The sequence below is a fragment of the Papilio polytes genome, unplaced genomic scaffold, assembly GCF_000836215.1.
Source record: "Papilio polytes unplaced genomic scaffold, Ppol_1.0 DF823835.1, whole genome shotgun sequence".
In the NCBI taxonomy this organism is placed as follows: Eukaryota; Metazoa; Arthropoda; class Insecta; order Lepidoptera; family Papilionidae; genus Papilio; species Papilio polytes.
The window spans coordinates 2,070,324-2,076,797 of NW_013525369.1; the positions used below are offsets into that span (position 1 = coordinate 2,070,324).

A 6,474-nucleotide genomic window follows, 5' to 3' on the forward strand; every position below is an offset into this window, starting at 1 on the left:
CACAAGCCGCGTTTGTTCCGGGTAATCTCCAAAACGGCTAGGCCAATTTCGACCGGACTTTCACTGAAGGGTAGCTGACATATGGGCATATTACAGTCTACTTTTTACCTTAATATTGCGTGGATTAAGTCGCGGGTACTAATAACTACTTAATGTAACTTCATTATAATAAATAACTTATCAAGAAAGTTTCTAGTTTACTATATAAAAACAACGATATAGTTTAATTGAACGTGTTTCACTAAAACCGAAGTCTTTTTTACCCTATTGATTCACAACGAGTTTTGTTTTTTAATACTTAATTACACAATAACCATTACTTAAAAACTATCAACGAAATTCTCTGATGAATTTCGTATCCCCCTGTATAAAAGGGCGCGGGCACACTGCGCGTCGGAGCGTGTGATCGGTGCGTGCGAACTTCCCGCGTGCGGATTATTGTATTAACTGTTTACGTCTTTATATTCGACCGCTGTTGTGATGCGGAAATAGCGCTTGATGTGTTACAAGCATATATATAGTTAATCGTCTTTTATTCAAATAATATGACTATGTATTATATTCAATAGATATTTACATTTAGTCCTTTAGAACCTTAGGATTTATTACCTAAGGGATTAGAAAACGCGAATGTTCATGGAGAATAACACACTTTAAGAACATTTTCAAACTAGACTAGTAGTTAGTCATGTAGCAAGTTAGTTACTAAAACTCTCTAAAAATAAACATTGAGTCGAGTAGATTAGTAAATCATACAGAAGAGGGAAGTTTAGTTATAAAGTTACTTGATACTCGACTAAATTACTAACCTGGTCCGAATTACGCATATACCGAGTGCTAACAGTACCTACTTCATTCCACATACGTATAGTAAATATAAAATAATGAGAGAAACTCTAAAAAAGTATCGTAATCATTATTTTCAAAATAACTTCACCCCTAAGTAATAAAGTGGGTATTAACATAACCCGACTAATGCGAGTGGTCATCACAGGCTGTGGCGGGGTACGGCGCTCCTGTGTGTTCAATTTAGTCTCGTTACGTCGGAGAAATGATCGCCGATACATCCGCCTTCACAAATACTTCTTGTTTAAACGTTAGGGATGGACCAACAATAATAATACGTATCGTTTCGTATTAAATAATAATAATTGAACTTGGCATATTACATAACATACTAGCTGTCACCCGCGACTTCGTCCGCGTGGTATTAGAGAACATACGAACTAAATAAATTACCAAAACCTACGTTTCCCTCGGGAACCGGATATTTTTCGGGGATGAACCTTATCCCATGTGTACTTCGGACTTTGTTTTATATCTGTGCCAAATATCAATAAGATATGTTGAACCGTCGCAGAATGATCGAGTAAACACTAAAAAACTAAATTAATGAATCCCACGGAAACCGTAACTATTTCCGGGATAAAAAGTATTCTGTGTGTTCTTTCAGACTATACTCTAAATCTGTGCCAAATTTTATAGAGATCCGTTCAGTCGTTTAGGCTACAAACGCTAACAAACATCCATCCATCCATCGTAACTTTCACATTTATAATATTTATATGATATGATATGATATGATGAAAATAAATTAAGTAAAAGTTAAATAAACTTACTTGTATATTTAATTTCATATGTTTGATGCAGTTTTTTACTTTATTTCCTACTTATAATTTTTAAGAACCACGTTTCTGACATTTATTGTAACTTTGGACATCTTTATCTACTATTCGTGTTTTATTTAAATTAAATCACGTATCGATATATCGACATGGCTAATGCACATCCCTATGTGAGCAGCGGGCGGGCGGAGGGAGGAGGTGAGAGCGCGAAATTGGAGGAAACTTTCGCGAGGGAAATGAAATGGGATTGATAAAAATTGGAACCAAGCCGGCCGCGCAGGGCCGGACTCCGACTGATGTATTTATAATGTGAGTGCATTACATTTCCATAGTCAAAAGTCACGTATTATATTCATCTATGACGATCGTTGTTTATTTTTTGTAAAACATGAAATAAAGAGATTACTTTGAAAATTATTTTTTTTTTTAATTTCTCTAAATAACTGTCTCTTAATAATTAGATTATTAAGTACTCTACAGTATCTAAAAAATCTTTTTCTTCTGTATTAACGTCAAAAAGGATATTTTTAATTAAACAATTGCAAATTTTACTGTTATCTTAAAATGTTAACAAAACTACGTGACAAATAAGACAACACGATATACGACATATTAATAATAACTTTGAGCAAAAGTTGACTTAAACTTAACACAAAACGTGAGAGAAAATGATGTTATTTGCAACAATAGCGTCGTTGGCAATGCGGCCCTGTTTCTCGAGGGCTCGAAATTCACTTAGCTTCGTTTGTCGAAGCTTTTCGCCTCTTGAAACTTTTCAATAGCCCGGAATCGAATTCAGGCACCCCCCGCGACCCCCGCCGGCACCCCCGCATCCCCGCACACCCCCCACACACCTGGCGAGTGCATGTAACGTGTGTACGGAGAATGTTTAAAACATCGCACCTTTGTGATTCTAAACGGTAAAAGAAATCTGCAAACGTTACGTTTGGTAAAGTTTCCAGTGAATGCGTTTGTTTCGTTTTTATTCAAATTAAGTTACAGTTAAACAGTTTTATTACTAGAATTGTATTTAAATTTTATAACAACGCGAGCTCGTTTTATTTCCCGCGACTTTGTTCGCATGGAATTTAAGTAGCCCATAAGTTCTTATAGACGAAGTTCTACATCTGAGCCAAATTTTATCAAGATCCCTTAAACATCCATCCATACAAATTTTGGTATTTTTTAATATGAGTATGAAGTAATAAATATAGAATGATAATAACTCCACACGTTACGTTTGAGTTTGTCAAATATCTCCAAACACGTTCATACATTTCATTGATAAACTGAACACTGAATACCAAAAGATCGTTAACAACACGATAACACGACTCTATTCAAAACTCAGTATAATGCAGTAAATAACTATAACATATTAAATATACATTTATCTTCGATGTTATTATCATTTGCGATACAAACATGTAACAAAGCAGATCTACACAATGCTCTGTAGAGCTGAGACCTTGTAATGGTCACTTCGGTAGCTGAGGTTTTTTTATACTACTAGAGTAAACATATAAATTTATTTTTACGGACATCTCAATTTAAGTTAAAGTCTTGAAATATTTATACTGATTTTAATGGAATTCAAAAGGTTGCTTAAACATCAGAATGCAGTAGTTAAGGAACATTCCTATTATCTTTTATCTGTCTTAAATTTACAATTTTTTTTTGCTAAGAAATAAAAACATTTATCCTAACTACTCAACTCAAAATCTAGTAAAACGCTTTTATAAATTAATTAACTAAAACTATAAAGATTGTAATAATACATTTTTTAAATTCCGTGCAGACGAAGCAACAGCTTGTTTATTTATAAAGGGCATCTTATTTAAAACAAGTACAGCATTTCGGATATTCTGACATAGAATAATATTATCCGTATAATATAAAACTTCATTGCCACATTAGTGTACTGTGGTAACTATACGCTTGAAGTGCATTCGAGTGGCGATTTCTTTGACAGTGGTCAAGTACCGCCATTGAAGGACATTCTGAGAAGAATTCACTGAACTCCGAAGGCAGTAAGTTGTTTGTGTAAATGGATTTACGCGAGGTTCCCGACACAAAGCTATTGTTCGGAGGTGTTGGATTCTTTAACCGAGGCTTAGGGATCGTATGTGCTAAATGCTTTTGGATGTTCGAGGGGATTTTTTTGTAATATGTTGTTGAAAACTTCTTGAAATTTTGGCAACATAAATATTACTTTGTTTTACTTTTATTTTAGTATTAAATTTAGTTTAACTAATTAGATGATTTTGGACATAAATTAAATTATTTCTAACATCTGTATGGAACAAGATCAGCATTTGAATAAAACATTTGCAATATTAGTTACGAGTATATCGATTTCTTTATATTATAAAAGTTTTATTGTCCGAGTAACCAATAGCTTAGTTACAGTAGTTAGCAAGATAATTACAGGTATTGTATTGTGGTAAAAATATCGCGGTATAGAGATGTATCTGCGATGTATTGCCTTGCACAAAGCAACGCCGACCTCTTTGTAGCAATTGTAACGTTATACTACGTTATTGTCTACACATTGTTACGCTCAATTTATATATACAGATAAACATTTAAGCGATTGCATTTGTATTAGTTTTTGTGATTTAACGTTTTGGGCAAGTGATCTCAATATGTGACGTAGGTAGCTCCTGCTGTAATATGAAACTTTAAAAGAAAACCTAACCGAACAGATGTAGTGGGAGGGTAAAATAAAAAAGCAATTTGCTATACTACTTTAATGAAATAACATTTCGTATAAAGATTAAATGAATGCCAAACATGTCGGCGACAAATTATTTTCTTGTTCCATTAGTGAGCGACCCTGCGCCAATTAAAAATAGAAAAATTCAATTTCGTTCAGCGGAATATATTGGGTGAACGCCTCACACAAATGCTGCTTTTTGCGTTTTTTGCAAACGATTAGTTTGCGTACACACTCGGCGACTCTGCACCTTATTACAAAGCGCAAGAGTGTAGCGCAGCTCTCCGCAGTACATCAATGGCTTTGTACCGCTACACTGTATACGTTTTGTATTATTTTCTTTTTCATTGTATTACATCGTTTATCCATCGCTAACGAGTCAGCGGGGCGCGTGCGAGCGAGAGCGGCGCATGCGAGCGGGACGGCGCTAGGGTGGCGCGGTTTGTTTTGTTGCATTGTGGTTTTTCGATCACTGCTCCTCAAACCTGTTGGTTGTGTTTTTCTTTTTCCAAATATGGAGGTTTGACGTGCTGCGGTCACTGGCGATGTTTTATGACATCGTTGCTCGCATTTTTTCTCTATTTTTTTACTTTTCATTTAAAACAAAGCAAATGATCTGCATACATGCAAATGTCCATTAGAAATTCATTAGAGTTTTTTAATCAGACAAAAACAACAAAGAATGTTGCTGTGTCGTCAAAAGTCTGAGCATATTTTAACAACGTTTGAAAACGCAACCACTATCTGGCATTATTCCTATCATTCGTTGCGAATTCTAAGTTTGGGAAGCAGTGTCGTGGAACAATTACACAAAAACTGTGTTAGCAGTGAGCAGGGCAGGGTAGGGGACGTATTGTGCCGGCTCTAATGACATGTATATTAAAAGTTCGCAGATTAAGTATTGTGTTCGTGTGTTTGTCGATGACATAGTTGCATTAATTTGCACATCAACTGAAGTCAAGTCCAATACACAGACAGCTCATTTCTAAATACACATGCATAAATACGAGATATTGCTGCAAAAGCATCACAATATTAAATATTAAAGAGAATTGGAAAGTCGAGTAAAACAGCATCTACACATTAAATTATCTTTTGTGTTTAGGCGTAATTTCTTTAGCGTTAGTTCCGTAACGCATAATAATTAGTTTAAAGACTTAACTCTAATTATTCAATAATCTATGCTTACTTACGTATAATCAACAATTTGTAAAGTACGAAATTAACGCCATAAAGAGTCAAGTGAAAGTCAAGTCGCTGAAGGGCCGTTTAGAGAACCTAAGTGTGTAAAGATAGTGATGTGCCGCGAGCAATTTGTCGGGCGGACTTTTGCGTGAGTCCGCAATCTTGAAATAGACGCACAGATAACTCCTATAGTAACCCTACATGCCGTAGGTGTAATATAAGGGCCTTACATAACTAGTTTTGTATTTTAATGGTAACTTTTATACCACTTTAGAGTTACTTTTCATTTTCTATTTTACGTCACAAATAAGATCAAATATCAATCTAAAAGAACTGCATGCGTTCAATTTGCGATGTAATCTATGAACCGTTTAATTTGTTAGTCGTGCTTGTAGCGGTGCTGCCTTGGGCGGAGATCGCTGTAACAGTATTAGTATGGGACCCGCCGCGAGACGCACTCTACAAGCTACCCTGTGACCCGCGACTACCCCCTGCCACTACCCCAGTCAATAGTCAACTATCCTTTCAAACGAAATCAAGTTTTTAAATTCAACATGTAATGTAATAAGTGAATATTCGTTTAAACTACAAATAGGACATTTATGAATTTTTGCTTCATTAACAATAATTTTGAATCATAGACATGTGAAGAAAATGATTTGACTGGTTAATGATTATGACTGCTGTCTACAGGCCTTTTTAGATATCTATTACAACAAAGGCCATTTCTTTTCACAAAGAAAAAAAATACTTAAACAGTTGACAGCTCGGGCCAACGACAACTGTTTTTAGTAAACCTGACTAGGTAACCTGTGGAGTTAGTTATGAAATGTCTAATGCAGTATGAACGTGTCATAGAACACGATTATTAAGAAAACCAGTTATGTTATTATGGAAATAACTTGAGTTTTTTGCTACATAAGGTCCTTATTAGTGCGATCTCGCAAC

General features: G+C 35.2%; 1 protein-coding gene across 1 annotated transcript in view; it reads left to right on the forward strand.

The window, feature by feature from the left end:
* The window catches only part of LOC106103210 (kynurenine/alpha-aminoadipate aminotransferase, mitochondrial), a 27,799-nt gene that overhangs the window by 12,691 nt on the left and 8,634 nt on the right, over window positions 1-6,474 (forward strand). The gene's annotated exons all lie outside the window — the stretch shown is intronic.